Consider the following 17,729-nt stretch of genomic DNA (forward strand, 5'->3'; position numbering starts at 1 on the left):
CCAATACTTTGGCCACCTGATGCGAAGAGCTGACTCATTGGAAAAGACCCTGGTGCTGGGAAGGATTGAAGGCAGGAGGAGAAGGGGACAGCAGCGGATGAAATGTCTGGATGGCATCACTGACTCAATGGATCTGAGTTTAAGCAAACTCTGGGATACAGTGAGGGACAGGAAAGCTTGGTGTGCTGCAGTCCATGGGGTTGCAGAGTCAGACATGACTGACTAACTGAACAACAGCAGCTCTTGTTGTAGAGCATGGGCTCCAGGGCATTCGAGCTTCAGTAGTTGTGGCTCATTGGTTTACTTGCCCCATGGCATGTGGAATCTCCCTGGAGCAGAGATCGAACCCATGTCCCCTGCATTGGCACCAACCACTGGACCACCAGGGAAGTCCGGTATGTTAGATCTTAATCCAGCTGTAACCTGTTTACATTTCTTCTGGTTTCTTAGAATCAGAGACTGCATTACCATCCAGAAGGACTTCTTGCCTCTCCTTGTGATAGTTCTTGCATCTTGAAATCTGAAGAGAAGTATGTTCTCATTTTCTATACCATCTAATGCAAGCTGACTAGACTTGCTCTCCTATACTGATTAAAATCTAGTTTGGAACTGGGATCATCACTCGCTTCAGCCTTAGCCTACACTCACATCCTAAGCTGCATGATATGTACTGAGGGTGACAAATAAGATGTGTGTTTCCATTTCTCTTCAGTTGAGGGTGGCTGAATAGCAGCCTAGGTCTGTTTTATGTCAGTGGGTGCACGCAGCATGCAGGCTAAGTCTCTTCAGTTGTGTCTGGCTCTTTGTGACCCTATAAACTGCAGCCCGCCAGGTCCATGGGATTTTCAAGGCAAGAAGACTGGAGTTGCCACACCCTCTCCAGGGTATCTTCTGACCCAGGGATCTAACCCATATCTCCTGCTGCAGCTCCTGCACTGCAGGCGTTTTCTTTACCACTGAGCCACCGGGGAAACCTGGTGGTTTACGTCAATATAGTAAAGTAAGAATGTTTAGCAATGTTTGCCGCAGATACAAGGGGAAGAAGTTACATGCCTAAAGTTTGCCATACCTTGAGAGAAACACTTATTGTAAGTCTAAAATGTGCTATGTATGTGAAGTGAAGTCACTCAGTCATGTTTGACTCTTTGCGACCCTATGGACTAGTAGCCTACCAGACTCCTCCCTCCATGGGATTCTCCAGGCAAGAGTACTGGAGTGGGTTGCCATTTCCTTCTCCAGGGGATCTTCCCAACCCAGGGATCGAACCCGGGTCTCCTGCATTCCAGGCAGATGCTTTAACCTCTGAGCCACCGGGAACTGTCATATGAATATACTATATGCTATTTTCCTCATAGTGATACAGGAAATGGTTTTATTTTCCCATATGAGCAGTGCAGTAGAGCAAAAATTTCATTTGAACTCAAAAATTACTCAAGAGTTAATCTACGAAATCAACACAAAATGAAATACAGAGAAAGGATTTACAGCTTTATGCTAAACAAACTGGTCAGAATGGCTCCCAGGATAGTAATCTTCAGTTCCTAATTTGTGTCCAACTCTTTGCAACCCCATGAACTGCAGCATGCCAGCCTTCCCTGTCCTTCACCATATGCAAGAGTCTGCTTAAACTCATGTCAGTTAAGTCAGGGATGCCATCCAGCCATCTCATCCTCTGTTGTCCTCTTCTCCTCCTGCCCTCAATCTTTCCCAGCATCAGGGTCTTTTCCAGTGAGTCACTCTTCACATTAGGTGGCCAAAGTATTGGAGCTTCAGCATTTGTTCAATGAATAGTGGACAATCCAATGAATATTCAGGGTTGATTTTGTTTAGGATTGAATGGTTTGATCTCCTTGACGTCCAAAGGACTCTCAAGAATTTTGAGAGCACAATCAACAACACAATTTGAAAGCATCAATTCTTTGGCAATCACCTTTAATGGTACAACTCTCACATCCATACATGACTACTGGAAAAGTCATAGCTTTGACTATACAGATTTTTGTTGGCAAAGCAATGTCTCTACTTTTTAATACACTGTAGTTTTTCATTGCTTTTCTTCCAAGGAGAAAGCGTCTTTTAATTTCATGGCTGCAGTCACCATCTGCAGTGATTTTGGAAGTCTGTCACTGTTTCCATTGTTTTCCTATGTATTTGCCATGAAGTAATTTTAGAAAAGGCAGAGGAACCAGAGATAAAATTGCCAATATCTGCTGGATCATGGGAAAAGCAAGAGAGTTCCAGAAAAACATCTATTTCTGCTTTATTGACTATGCCAAAGCCTTTGACTGTGTGGATCACAATAAACTGTGGAAAATCCTGAAAGAGATGGGAATACCAGACCACCTAACCTGCCTCTTGAGAAACCTATATGCAGGTCAGGAAGCAACAGTTAGAACTGGACATGAAACAACAGACTGGTTCCACATAGGAAAAGGAGTACGTCAAGGCTGTATATTGTCACCCTGCTTATTTAACTTGCATGCAGAGTACATCATGAGAAACGCTGGGCTGGAAGAAGCACAAACTGGACTCAAGATTGCCAGGAGAAATATCTATAACCTCAGATATGCAGATGACACCACCCTTATGGCAGAAAGTGAAGAGGAACTAAAATGCCTCTTGATGAAAGTGAAAGAGGAGAGTGAAAAAGTTGGCTTAAAGCTCAACATTCAGAAAACGAAGATTATGGCATCTAGTCCCATCACTTCATGGGAAATAGATGGGGAAACAGTGGAAACAGTGTCAGACTTTATTTTGGGGGGCTCCAAAATCACTGCAGATGGTGACTGCAACCATGAATTTAAAAGACACTTACTCCTTGGAAGGAAAGTTATGACCAACCTAGACAGCATATTGAAAAGCAGAGACATTACTTTGCCAACAAAGGTCCGTCTAGTCAAGGCTATGGTTTTTCCGGTAGTCATGTATGGATGTGAGAGTTGGACTGTGAAGAAAGCTGAGCACCAAAGAATTGATGCTTTTGAACTGTGGTGTTGGAGAAGACTCTTGAGAGTCCCTTTGACTGCACGGAGGTCCAACCAGTCCATTCTAAAGGAGACCAGTCCTGTGTGTCTTTGGAAGGACTGATGCTAAAGCTGAAACTCCAGTACTTTGGCCACCTCATGCGAAGAGTTAACTCATTGGAAAAGACCCTGATGCTGGGAGGGATTGGGGGGCAGGAGGAGAAGAGGATGACAGAGGATGAGATGGCTGGATGGCATCACCGACTCGATGGACATGAGTTTGAGTGAACTCCGGGAGTTGGTGATGGACAGGGAGGCCTGGTATGCTGCAATTCATGAGGTCACAAAGAGTCAGACACGACTGAGTGACTGAACTGAATGGGACCAGATGCCATGATTTTTGTTTTTTGAAAGATGAGTTTTACAGCAACTTTTTCACTCTCCTCTTTCACCTTCATCAAGAGGCTCTTTTATTCCTCTTCCCTTTCTGCCATTAGGGTGGTGTCATCTGCATTGTTGATACTTCTACCCGCTATCTTGATTCCAGCTTATGAATCATCCAGCTCAGTATTTCACATGATGTATTCTAAATAGAAAAAGCTGGGTGATACTATACATCCTTGGCATACTTCTTTCCCAGTCCATTGTTCCATGTCCAGTTCTAACTGTTTCTTGACCTGCATACAGCTTTTGCAGGAGGCAGGTAAGGTGGTCTGGTATTCCCATCTGTTTAAGAATTTTCCACAGTTTATTGTAATCCACACAGTCAAAGGCTTTAGCATAGTCAATTAAGCAGAAGTAGATGTTTTTGGAATTCTCTTTCTTTTTCTATTATTCAACAGATGTTGGGAATTTGATCTCCAACTCTTCTGCCTTTTCTAAATCCAGCTTGTACATCTGGAAGTTCTTGGTTCACATACTGATGGAGCCTTGCTTGAAGGATTTTGAGTTCTATCTTGCTAGCAAGTGAAATGAGTTGTTTGAAAGTCTGAACATTCTTTGGTATTGCCCTTCTTTGGGATTGAAATGAAAACTCCTTTTCCAGTCCTGTGGCCACTGCTGAGTTTTCCAGTGTGCAGCACTTTAACAGTATCATCTTTTAGGATTTGAAATAGCTCACTGGAATTCCATCACCTCCACTAGCTTTATTTATAGTAATGCTTCCCAAGGGCCACTTGAGTTCACACTCCAGGATGTCTGGCTCTAGGTGAGTAACCTTACCATGGTGGTTATCCAGGTCATTAAGACCTTTTTTGTACAGTTCTTCTATATACTCTTGCACCATCTTCTTAAACTCTTCTGCTTCTATTGGGTCCTTACTGTTTCTGTCTTTTATTGTGTTCATCTTTGCATGAAATGTTACCATGGTGTCTCCAATTTTCTTGAAGAGATATCTAGTCTTTCCTGTTGTGTTGTTTTCCTCTGTTTCTTTGCATTGCTCACTTAAGAAGCCTTTCTTATCTTTTTCTTCTATTCTTTGGAGCTCTGCATTCAGTGTGATATACCTTTCCCTTTCTCCTTTCTTTTTCATTTCTCTCCTTTTCTCAGCTATTTGTAAGTCCTTCTCAGACAAGTTTTGCCTTCTTGCATTTCTTTTTCTTTTGGGTGGTGTTGGTCACTGGCTCCTATACAGTGTTATTAATCTTGACCCATAGTTCTTCAGGCAGTTTGCCTATCAGATCTAATCTAATAGCTGTGTCTAATAATTAAACATATTTTAAAGAAAGATTGTCAATCAGAAGATGATTTGATTAATAATGGAAACTTAGATAAGCAGGTACTACATAATCCCATATTGGCTGTGTATACCCAAGCAAGACTGCTCAGTTTCTTATATTTGGCAAACATTTATGAAACGTGTTCTGTGGGCTTTGTCCTTGATGCAAAGATAACTAAGATATAGTGATACAGTGCTTGCCCTCAAGAAGCTCACAGTTGTTGGAGGAAACAGTTACAAATGGATACTTGAACTGCACAAAGTCAGAAATTTGCTTGGCTTTGTGGAAGTATAGCCAAGGAGAAGCACCCTCCCCGAACGTGAGAGAAAATAGTAAGGCTTCCTGGAGGAGGTGATATCTGAAAGGAGTCTTAAAGTAGCTTTTCAAACTATACTAAAGTGCTAAAGCTTTTCTTTTTTTAATTTTCAGTCTACCTTGCAGATACAATCAAATGACTAGGAAAGTAAAGTTTTTAAAAAATCAAGCCCAACTTTGTTATCAGAGTACAAATATATGAAATTACTCTAATATATTATAACATATCTAAATGCTCTCTTTCAACTTGCAGACTTACCTCAATTAAGTGGTTTAAAATAGCTAATGGGAAGCTGCTGTACATAGCACAGGAAGTTCAGCTTGGTGCTCTGTGATAACAGATGGTTGGAATGGGGGGTCAAAGGGAAGTACAAGAGGGAGGGAATATACTTGTACATACAGCTGATTCACTTCATTGTACAGCAGAAACTAGCACAACATTGTAAAGCAATTATACCCCAATTTTTAAAAAAATGCAGAAAACAGACAGGTACACATCCACGGACTACACCTTGACTGGCTTGGTCTTATAGGATGAGTCAGTACCAGCCATTGGCCAATGGAAAGGACTGGTTAGCACGAAGGACAGACAGCCTGAGCAAAGAGCTGGCTGTGAAATTTCCAGAGTGGATGGTGGGGTAGATATGAAGTGCAGTTCAGTTCAGTTCAGTTCAGTAGCTCAGTCATGTCCAACTCTTTGCAACTCCATGAATTGCAGCACACCAGGCCTCCCTGTCCATCACCAACTCCCGTAGTTCACTCAAACTCATGTCCATCGAGTCAGTGATGCCATCCAGCCATCTCATCCTCTGTCATCCCCTTCTCTTCTTGTCCCCAATCCTTCCCAGCATCAGAGTCTTTTCCAATGAGTCAACTCTTCTCATGAGGTGGCCAAAGTACTGGAGTTTCAGCTTTAGCATTGTTCCTTCCAAAGAAATCCCAGGGCTGATCTCCTTCAGAATGGACTGGTTGGATCTCCTTGCAGTCCAAGGGACTCTCAAGCATCTTCTCCAACACCACAGTTCAAAAGCATCAATTCTTCGGTGCTCAGCTTTCTTCACAGTCCAACTCTCACATCCATACATGACTGCTGGAAAAACCATAGCCTTGACTAGATGGACTTTTGTTGGCAAAGTAATGTCTCTGCTTTTCAGGAGTGGCGGCAGTGAGGAGATACCCCTTGTCCAAGGTAAGGAGCAGCAGCTACGCTTTGCTGGAGCAGCCATGAATAGATACCCCACATCCAAGGTAAGAGAAACCCAAGTAAGACAGTAGGTGTTGCAAGAGGGCATCAGAGGGCAGACACACTGAAACCATAATCACAGAAAACTAGTCAATCTAATCACATGGACCACAGCCTTGTCTAACTTAGTGAAACCAAGCCATGCCCTGTGGGGCCACCCAAGACGGGCGGGTCATGGTGGAGAGGTCTGACAGAATGTGGTCCACTGGAGAAGGGAATGGCAAACCACTTCAGTATTCTTGCCTTGAGAACCCCATGAACAGTATGAAAAGTCAAATGATAGGATACTGAAAGAGGAACTCCCCAGGTCAGTAGGTGCCCAATATGCTACTGGAGATCAGTGGAGAAAGAACTCCAGAAAGAATGAAGGGATGGAGCCAAAGCAAAAACAATACCCAGTTGTGGATGTGACTGATAATAGAAGCAAGGTCTGATGCTATAAAGAGCAATATGAAGTGCAAGCATTGGGCAAATTCTTTTGGCCATTTGAGTGACTTAAATGTGCTTCCTTCCTGCTGTCCTGCTCGTGTTTCTCATCCCTCCCTCCCCAGTCCTTCCTTCTTTCTTGTTTTAAATAGTATGTTGGTGTGACTTTTTAAAGACAGGCTTCCCATGTGCCCTGATTTCTTCACTTTTATTTTTTTTAACCTGAATATGTTTTAACAAGTCCACATAGATTCCTTTTAGGAACAAGACTAATTACAAATTGATAAATTAAAAATAAAATGGAAAATGAATTAAAGGGAGAAAATTTTGCCTTATGAAGTGTCTGTAATTTAATCTCCATTCCCGACCCCTCATATGTAGGGAACATCTTCTGAATGCCCCATGCTAAATTAAGGCTTAGCTCTGACTTCGAAAAGCATAAAGCCTAGTAAAAAGGTAAGCACTCAAACAGATATATTACAGATAAAACATGGTTAAATGTATGACTGTATTTTCCTCAGTGTATTCATTCATGACTTTCAATCAACTATGAACATAGTCCTTTGAATGTAGTCACAGGAAAACGTATAAAATATAGCCATGTACTTGCTTGGGAGACTGAGAAGTCTTTTCAGAAGAGAGGATGTTTAAGTAGGTGTTGTTTATTTAAAAAAACAATATTTTTTTCTCCTGACAAAGTAATGCATGTACAGAGTTGAGTCCATCTAATAGTTTTGTAAGACTTTTCATGAAATCAGCCAAGCCCTCTTTTTCCTTCTTAAAAACAATGATTTCCAGCACTTTCCAGTTTTAATTCTGCTACCAATATATTTCTAACTAATATGCTTATGATGCTACTGCTTAATATTTTCAGAGGTAAATAGTGTAAATTGACTTTTGTTTGTACAAACTTAGACTTGCCTTTCTTATTACCTGACTTCTGCCACCCACCTCCCCATCTCTTTGGTTGTTGTTGGTTTTATTGCTGTCTGTCATAGTAGAGGCTTTGTTCGAATGTCTCTTGACCTTGGCAAATAGTTCCAGTTTCAAGCTGCCTGGAACAACCTGTATTGAAGAGCTAGCTAGGCCTGTGCCTGGAGGCTTCCCTATGGGGGAATCAGGCAGCTATCTTGATATTTTATCGAGCAGCTCACAAATGTCAGTATTTTTACATTTTCTTTTTGAGTTGGTCCGTTTCCCTAAAGAGGAATCTTTTGGGCTCTTGCTCAGGATGTATAAAGCTGGTTGCCAACTTTTCCAGAGCCAGGCTGGGCATGCAGCTAAAAGTTTCACCCTCTCGTGCATAGACATCCCCTTAATCTCTCTTTTCAGAATGGTGCCATGAGCTATGCCTACTGTTCCCAACTCCAGAGTTCCTCAGGCTAAGCCTCTTCAGGATGAAACCTATGAGCCTCTGGGTGAAGAAGGCTATTCACCTGCCTGTGTGGGGAGGATGGGAAGATCCAGGGATCAGTGGCTTCCTGTACGTTCAACAAATGAACAGTTCAGCACCTCCTACCCCACCTTGCGGGCACCCAGCCCCTGGTTCCTGGATGCTCGGGTTCTGCAGGAGATTGATCGCTGTTAGGCACCATGCATCTGATTTCCACATCCCTGCATTTTGTTGAAATACTTTACCAGCTGTCAGTTTCTCTTCTCTTTGCCTTTGTGGGTTTACGCATTTTTATAAAAAGTCCCCTTTATATCCTTTTCCTAGGTTTTCAAGAGGGAGCAGAGGAGTATACATCTTCAATCAGCTCCTTTAAATCTGGATTTGTGAGTTACCTTTCAAAGACAGTTTAAGTAAGGGTGAAGGCATGAGGGGATGAAAAAGGCAGTTTAGGTCAAAGAAACAACAAGTCCAAGCAAGAACAGAGATGTCTGAAAGTGTTGGCATCGTGTTTGGGAAGTAAGGATTGCAGTTTGGCTGGAGTCTAGGCTATGATGGACAAGGGATAACTAAGGGAAGTAGACGGCCTCTGTGATAGATTGGTTTTTAAAAATGGACCGAATTGTTTCCCTCCCTTGAGGCATACATAGTTCTTACCATATGACTCTGAAGCTTCCTCCATCAGGAAGGAGAGTCTGTTCCTCAGCCCCTGGAATCTGGACTGGCCTGGTGATGGCTCTGGTCGACAGAATGTGGCAGAAGGGACAGTGTATGGCTCTGACTAGACCACAAGGGGCCTTGCACCTTCTACTCGCCATTTTGGAACCTGTCCACGTGCCATGAGCTCAAGTATGCTGCTGGAGAATGAGACATGCAACCCAGTCTTCTCTGTACCCCTCGCTGATAGCCTGTCAGTCCCCAGAAGCAGCCAGTGAGGTGACTTACAGATGACCACACACACAGGGAGCTTAATTGAGACCAGACAAGATACCCCTTCCTAGGACAAACCCAGGGGCCTCTCCATGCCAGGCTGGGTGCTGGGACCGCAGTGTGAATCAGACATGAGGGATACAATCACAAAGAGGGAGACAGGCTGCTTTGGTGCTCTAGGAATGAGCTTCGTCAAATCAGGAGCTGCAGGACTCGGGACCATAAGCACATTCTTCTCTTGATGTGTCCCTGCCTCTTAATCTCTCCTTTATCCAATACCCAAAAGAAAATTAGTTCAGAATGTCAGAGCCATTCTGGCTGAGCATTCTGCAAGGTAGCACAGCCCAAAGGAAATATAATATGAACCATATATGCCATTTAAAATTTTCTAGCAGTCACCATAATAAAAAGTAAAACGATGCAGGTAAATCAATCATATACTTTATTTAACTCGGTATATCCTCTCATAACAATTCAAAAGCTCAAAACCAATTGTAAAATTATTGAGACATTTCACAGCTCCTTATTTTGAGCTCACCTTCTTGGAATTGCCTTTAAGTTTTCAGCACACCTCATTTCAGAGCAGCCACATTTTCAGTCCTCATTAGGGGCCTTTGGCCAGTGGTTGCGTGGTGGACAGTGTGGTCTGCTGCGCTCGGAAGTGCCTCAGAGAACAGACTGCCAAGCAGAAGAGCTTGTCTCTCATCACCTGCACCTCCCTGCTGGGCACCCAGACCTGAGGAGGCCTGCACAGGGACCTGCTGAACTCCTGCCTTCTCCGATTATGTTTTCAGGGAGGCTGCGTCACCCCTGGGCCATGGGGAAACCTTTGCCTCCCTCAGGCCTGGCTCCGTGCAGGCCTCCTCTCCTTACGATGAAACACGACCGCTGGCCCAGCTGGGCCTGGAGGCACACCTCAGAGCCAGGTCCTGTGTGCGGCTCTCGTGAATTGCTCTTTCTTTTCCTGGGCACACAAAAAACATTCCCTGACTCCTTTCCTCCCCTTGCAGCTTGAGAACCACCTGTGGAGGGAGCTACACAAGGCGCCCTTTGTCTCTCAGCTTGGGTTGAACAGTGTACCTGCTTTTGATAAAAGTCTTACCCCAAAAAGCCACATTTTTGTCCCTTTTCTTCCTTTTCCATTTTTGTGGAGCCAACGATCAAATCTACTTTCAACATTTAACCTTATAAAACAGGGGCAGGTCTTGGCTTTGGAAATGGATTTTAGAGTTCCCCATGCCCGATTCGGGTCTGACTTTCTGAGAGGAAGGCTAAGAACTGGGCATTAGTTCTGAAGGCTCCAGAAATCCTTTATGATACTGCTTGATAATGTGATTCTGTGTCATCTCCATTTCTCAGTAAAATCTTTTCCAAACTTGAGGGGAGGTGTCCTTCAAAGAAATGGGTCTGATAGAACAACTGTGCCCATAGGTAGTTCAGAGAGATTGGGGAGGTGTAGGCATAAGTGGAGGACATGAATGCTGTCCCTGAGGGTGACAGCTTCCAGGGTTTATGTATGAGGAAACCAAGCCACCCCCTCATCGCCCATTACACCCCTCAGGTAACATGGCGCCAAGAGAATGCATATGATGTAGGTTTTCAGGCCACTAGTGATGACTTTGTTCTGTTATTTTAAACCTAGATATTTGCATTCCCTGGTGGCTCAGAGGTTAAAGCATCTGTCTCTAATGTGGGAGACCTGGGTTTGATCCCTGGGTTGGGAAGATCCCCTGGAGAAGGAAATGGCAACCACTCCAGTATTCTTGCCTGGAGAATCCCATGGATGGAGGAGCCTGGTGAGCTACAGTCCACGGGGTAACAAAGAGTCAGACATGACTGAACAACTTAACTTTCACTTTTACCTAGCATTTACAGTATAGCAGGAGAGCTGGAAATCCTCCCAAAAGACTTTCTGACATGGCCTTCATCAGTTCAGTAACTCAGTCGTGTCCGACTCTGCAACCTCATGAATTGCAGCACGCCAGGCCACCCTGTTCATCACCAGCTCCAGGAGTTCACTCAAACTCACGTCCATCAAATCGGTGATGCCATCCAGCCATCTCATCCTCTGTTGTCCCCTCTTCCTCCTGCCCACAATCTCTCCCAGCATCAGAGTCTTTTCCAATGAGTCAACTCTTCACATGAGGTGGCCAAAGTACTGGAGTTTCAGCTTTAGCATCAGTCCTTCCAAAGACACACAGGACTGATCTCCTTTAGAATGGACTGGTTGGATCTCCTTGCAGTCCAAGGGACTCTCAAGAGTCTTCTCCAAAACCACAGTTCAAAAGCATCAATTCTTTGGCGCTCAGCTTTCTTCACAGTCCAACTCTCACATCCACACATGACCACTGGAAAAACCATAGCCTTGACTAGACAGACCTTTGTTGGCAAAGTAATGTCTCTGCTTTTCAATATGCTATCTAGGTTGGTCATAACATTCCTTCCAAGGGGTAAGCGTCTTTTAATTTCAAGGATGCTATCAACATCTGCAGTGATTTTGGAGCCCCCCAAAATAAAGTCTGACACTGTTTCCACTGTTTCCCCATCTATTTCCCATTAAGTGATGGGACCAGATGCCATGATCTTAGTTTTCTGAATGTTGAGCTTTAAGCCACCTTTTTCACTCTCCTCTTTCACTCTCATCAAGAGGCATTTTAGTTCCTCTTCACTTTCTGCCATAAGGGTGGGGTCATCTGCATATCTGAGGTTATGGATATTTCTCCCAGCAATCTTGAGTCCAGCTTGTGCTTCTTCCAGCCCAGCGTTTCTCATGATGTACTCTGCATGCAAGTTAAATAAGCAGGGTGACAATATACAGCCTTGACGTGCTCCTTTTCCTATTTGGAACCAGTCTGTTGTTCCATGTCCAGTTCTAACTGTTGCTTCCTGACATGCATGTAGGTTTCTCAAGAGACAGGTCAGGTGGTCTGGTATTCCCATCTCTTTCAGAATTTTCCACAGTTTATTGTGATCCACACAAATCAAAGGCTTTGGCATAGTCAATAAAGCAGAAATGGGTGTTTTTCTGGAACTCTCTTGATTTTTCCATGATCCAGTGGATGCTGGCAATTTGATCTCTGGTTCCTCTGCCTTTTCTAAAACCAGCTTGAACATCTGGAAGTTCACGGTTCACGTATTGCTGAAGCCTGGCTTGGAGAATTTTGAGCATTACTTTACTTGTGTGTGAGATGAGTGCAATTGTGTGGTAGTTTGAGCATTCTTTGGCATTGCCTTTCTTTGGGATTGGAATGAAAACGGACCTTTTCCAGTCCTCTGGCCACTGCTGAGTTTTCCAAATTTGCTGCCATATTGAGCACAGCACTTTCACAGCATCACCTTTCAGGATTTGAAATAGCTCAACTGGAATTCCATCACCTCCACTAGCTTTGTTCATAGCGATGCTTTCTAAGGCCCACCTGACTTCACATTTCAGGATGTCTGGCTCTAGATGAGTGATCACACCATCATGATTACCTGGGTCATGAAGCTCTTTTTTGTACAGTTCCGTGTATTCTTGCCACCTCTTCTTAATATCTTCTGCTTCTGTTAGGTCCATACCATTTCTGTCCATTATTGAGCCCATCTTTGCATGAAATGTTCCCTTGGTATCTCTAATTTTCTTGAAGAGATCTCTAGTCTTTCCCATTCTGTTGTTTTCCTCTATTTCTTTGCATTGATCACTGAGGAAGGCTTTCTTATCTCTTTTTGCTATTCTTTGGAACTCTGCATTCAGATGCTTATATCTTTTCTTTTCTCCTTGGCTTTTCACTTCTCTTCTTTTCACAGCTATTCGTAAGGCCTCCCAAGACAGCCATTTTGCTTTTTTTGCATTTCTTTTCCATGGGTGTGGTCTTGATCCCTGTCTCCTGTACAATGTCATGAACCTCAGTGCATATTTCATCAGGCACTCTGTCTATCAGATCTAGTCCCTTAAATCTATTTCTCTCCTCCACTGTATAATCATAGGGATTTGATTTAGGTCATACCTCAATGGTCTAGTGGTTTTCCCTACTTTCTTCAATTTAAGTCTGAATTTGGTAATAAGGAGTTCATGATCTGAGCCACAGTTGGCTCCTGGTCTTGTTTTTGCTGACTGTATAGAGCTTCTCCATCTCTGGCTGCAAAGAATATAATCAATCTGATTTTGGTGTTGACCATCTGGTGATGTCCGTGTGTAGAGTCTTCTCTTGTGTTGTTGGAAGATGGTGTTTGCTATGACCAGTGCGTTCTCTTGGCAAAACTCTATTAGCCTTTGCCCTGCTTTATTCCGTATTCCAAGGCCAAATTTGCCTATTACTCCAGGTGTTTCTTGACTTCCTACTTTTGCATTTCAGTCCCCTATAATGAAAAGGACATCTTTTGGGGGGGTTAGTTTTAAAAGGTTTTGTAGGTCTTCATAGAACCGTTCAACTTTAGCTTCTTCAGTGTTAGTGGTTGGGGCATAGACTTGGATTACTGTGATATTGAATGGTTTGCCTTGGAAATGAACAGAGATCATTCTGTCGTTTTTGAGATTGCATCCAAGTATTGCATTTCGGACTCTTTTGTTGACCATGATGGCTACTCCATTTCTTCTAAGGGATTCCTGCCTACAGTAGTAGATATAATGGTCATCTGAGTTAAATTCACCCATTCCAGTCTGTCTTAGTTCACTTATTCCTAGAATGTCAACATTCACTCTTGCCATCTCCTGTTTGACCACTTCCAATTTGCCTTGATTCATGGACCTAACATTCCAGGTTCCTATGCAATATTGCTCTTTACAGCATCGGACCTTGCTTCTATCACCAGTCACATCCACAACTGGGTATTGTTTTTGCTTTGGCTCCATCCCTTCATTCTTTCTGGAGTTATTTCTCCACTGATCTCCAGTAGCACATTGGGCACCTACTGACCTGGGGAGTTCCTCTTTCAGTATCCTATCATTTTGCCTTTTCATACTGTTCATAGGGTTCTCAAGGCAAGAATACTGAAGTGGTTTGCCATTCCCTTCTCCAGTGGACCACATTCTGTCAGACCTCTCCACTATGACCCGCCCGTCTTGGGTGGCCCCACAAGGCATGGTTTAGTTTCATTGAGTTAGACAAGGCTGTGGTCTGTGTGATTAGATTGACTAGTTTTCTGTGATTATGGTTTCAGTGTGTCTGCCCTCTGATGCCCTCTTGCAACACCTACCATCTTACTTGGGTTTCTCTTACCTTGGACGTGGGGTATTTCTTCACGGCTGCTCCAGCAAAGCGCAGCTGCTGTTCCTTACCTTGGACAAGGGTTATCTCCTCACCACTGCCCCTCCTGACCTTGAACGTGGAATAGCTCCTCTCAGCCCTCCTGCGCCCGCACAGTGAACACTGAAAAGAAGCAGCTCTGTAGAGAAGACAGATGTGGTGGCTTTTCAGAGGCTTATTGCAGGATCCCTGGACATAGGATACCTTTAAGGTGGGTGACTGGAACTTTTACTTTTGGGGGAAAGCCTCAGTGTTACTGAAACCACTTTTCCTCCAATGGAAATGATGTTTGTTACTCTTTCCCTTCTTTCCCTCCCTGTTTGATTCACTCCAGACTCAACCCTCTCCACGAGTTTGCTGTTCAGGGACTATAGTTCATTCATCAGATGTGTGCTGAGCGTCTGTGATTGACCACTCACACAGCCAAGTCTCAGAGATTCAGAGAGGCCTCCAAAATGCCCTGCCTCCACAGTGCTCACCAAGGCTTAATGCAAAAGTTTTCTTTCTATTCTTTGATTATCATCAGCCCCAACCTCAGACCAGGGGTTGGCAAACTATGGCCCAAATTGGCATAAATTTGGCCATTGACCTGTTTGCTTGCTTTAAAAGCATTCTTTTTAATTGTGGCAAAATATTTGTAACATATAGTTTATCATCTTACCTATTTCTGAGTGTACAGAGAGCAGCCCCAGAACAGGAGCAGAGGGCGCAGGTGGTTTCTTCCCCGAGGAGCGGCACGGGTCTTCCATGGAGCACAGATCTGATGTGCCTGTAACAATGGCGCCAGTTTCTCCACTGCTTATAACTTTCCAGGTGCCAACTGAGTGGTGTGCTTGCCTCCTCACACTTCAGCTACACAACAGGCCTGTGAGTCTGAACCACGAGGGTTCCAGTTTGGCAGAGGAGGAAACCCGGTAGCTTGCCTCAAGTCACACGACTAGACTAGTATTTGTGGGACTCCAGAGTTGAGCTTAGGAAGTCCAGCGTGTTAGGGACCAAACAACGGTCTCTAGGACCTGAGTCATGTTTACCAGAAAGAGACAGGATATGCGCTCATCCTGCCTGGCCAATCATGTAACTCCAGCTACTCCTGTAACTGAGACAAAGAACTGCCTGTATATAAGCCGCCATACTTCTTTGTTCGGGGCTCTTGTCAGATTCCCTTGTGTGGGATGAGACTTGGGCCCTAGCGCGCTAGGAATAAACAAACTCCCTTCTTGCGTTTGTAATACTGTGGTGGCCTTGCTCTCTCGGTCGGTTCGGAGATACGGGCTCGGAGCATAACGCAGCGCTAGAGCCCCACACCTCCCACACACCTCCCAAGGTGCCGTCCTGCCCTTGACCTTAGAAGCAATGCACAGCATGTGGGACCCACTGATGGAGCAACGAATGGCTGAAGTGAATACTGGGAGCATGCGGAAGGACACTGCCCCACTGCGCTGCAAACACTGGACCATGGAAGTCTCTTTATGTTCATCTCCATGTCCTCAGGATAGCCCTGGGCATATTTGCTTAATTGATTGAGTGGAACACACCATTTCCACAGATATGTCAGCATACGCCTCTCTGAAGAAGGGAGAAAGGACGCTCACATTTAGCAGTTCCTACAAGGTGCTGCGACATGAGAGCTAGCGTCTTGTTCTGGTCTCACCTCTAGATGTAACGTGGTTCCAGGTCATTAAACCTTGCTATTTCCTCACGTGTCCTTGCCTTTCTCACCTCCGTGCTTCCCCTATTGCTGTCCCACCACCACGAATCCCTTCCTGTTTATCTCCACCTAGAAAACACTCATCCCTGCGACAGTTTGGATGTCACCTCCTCCAGAGACACTCTCTATGAACCTCTCAGAGGATTTCCTTCTCTGTGTCCTGCAGGGACACACTTTACCTTGCCTTCAGGAGAGCACACCTTCTACATCAGTATCTAGCCCAGCACTTGGCTCTGAAGGAATGTAGTAAAAGTTGACTTAATGAGCAAATGAATGTATGGGTGAATGTTCTTAAGAAGTTCTTCATGCACAAAGAACCTTTTAAATTCTCCAGAACCACTTTCCCTGAATAAGAAAATTTTCCCAAGCTGTTTCTCCTTCGCAATTTACCTCCTTCTATCTTTATTTTTTATTTGTTAAAAATATTACTTAATGGAAAGTGACTGACCCTTAATTTCCGACTGTTTTTATTATGCCCAACTGAGTGCAAATAATCCCTTTCACTACTTTGTTACTTTTTTTTCAATATTCAACACACATATTACTCATAAAAATGTGACTTCCTGCTTTATTTCCAGTGTAACACATGAGGGTTCCATAAAATCTACTGGAGAAAATGAAATGTAGTGCAGACAGGAGATTTTATCTATTCACTGTGGCTCCCCACTGTCGACTCGTATCGTGTAATTCTACTTAGCACTTCTGGGCCCATTTCCTCCAAAGTACTTTCCAAGCATTACCTAAGTGATGTGGTGAATGTGAGCGGATGGGATGCCAGGAACTTGAGCTGTAAATGTTGAACTGTTAAACACAGTTCTGAGGAAATTAGATTTTAGAGTTGGAAAAGAAATATGGTCCTGACACTTACACCCTGTCTCAATTCAAATGACCAAACTTCCACCTTCCTCCAACATCTCCTCTGTGGGGACAAGGGGATATTATATTAAATGCAAGGGTAACCGCAAAGTGGTGTTCCAAAGATTATGGAAAGCTGTAATCCCCAATGGGCAGCCACATGAAAAGACAATTTTTTTCCAGGATTGTTGGAAAAAGAACTGCCATCACTCCATAATCAGGGCATAGAACACTATACTTGGAAGAGCCGGTTCATTTTAAGAACTACCAATATTTTAAATGATAATAATGGCAGTCAACATTTATTAAGTGTCTACTGTATGCCAGGTGTTTTGTATACAGTATCTTTAATTCTTTTCACGAATCTTAAAACAAGGTAATGATTCTACAAAATTGAAGAGTTTTGGCCAATCTCTATGATTCCTTCTAGCTTCAATCTAGGAAGATTCTCTCACAGAAGAAGGAATCCTTTTAGAAAATGTCACTGAGGGGAGAAAGCTAGAGACTAAGGAATTCTTCACACAATCAATTTGTTCATTGCTTTCTGATCTCATGGAAAAGTCTGGAAGTTTCAGGTTAGCACAGTTGTGACTCTTGAGGAGTTGGATTAGAGGGTACTAGCCCACTCCAGTGGAGAAGGCAATGGCACCCCACTCCAGTACTCTTGCCTGGAAAACCCCATGGATGGAGAAGCCTAGTAGGCTGCAGTCCATGGGGTCGCTAAGAGTCGGGCATGACTGAGCAACTTCACTTTCACTTTTCACTTTCATGCATTGGAGAAGGAAATGGCAACCCACTCCAGTGTTCTTGCCTGGAGAATCCCAGGGATGGGGGAGCCTGGTGGGCTGCCGTCTATGGGGTCGCACAGAGTAGGACACGACTGAAGCGACTTAGCAGCAGCAGCAGCAGCTTACAGTTACTGCTTTACAGACTTCGTATCACTTGCAAGTTGTAAA

The 17,729-nt window shown here is 43.9% G+C and overlaps 1 non-coding gene across 1 annotated transcript; it reads right to left on the reverse strand.

The window, feature by feature from the left end:
• Positions 1 to 1,244: 1,244 nt before the first annotated feature.
• On the reverse strand, positions 1,245 to 1,317 carry TRNAS-GGA (transfer RNA serine (anticodon GGA)). Its single transcript has one exon. It is a non-coding gene; the product is annotated as a tRNA-Ser (tRNA).
• Between the last annotated feature and the right edge of the window lie 16,412 nt (positions 1,318 to 17,729).

The sequence above is a fragment of the Capricornis sumatraensis genome, chromosome 6 (genome assembly GCF_032405125.1).
Source record: "Capricornis sumatraensis isolate serow.1 chromosome 6, serow.2, whole genome shotgun sequence".
Classification (NCBI taxonomy): domain Eukaryota; kingdom Metazoa; phylum Chordata; class Mammalia; order Artiodactyla; family Bovidae; genus Capricornis; species Capricornis sumatraensis.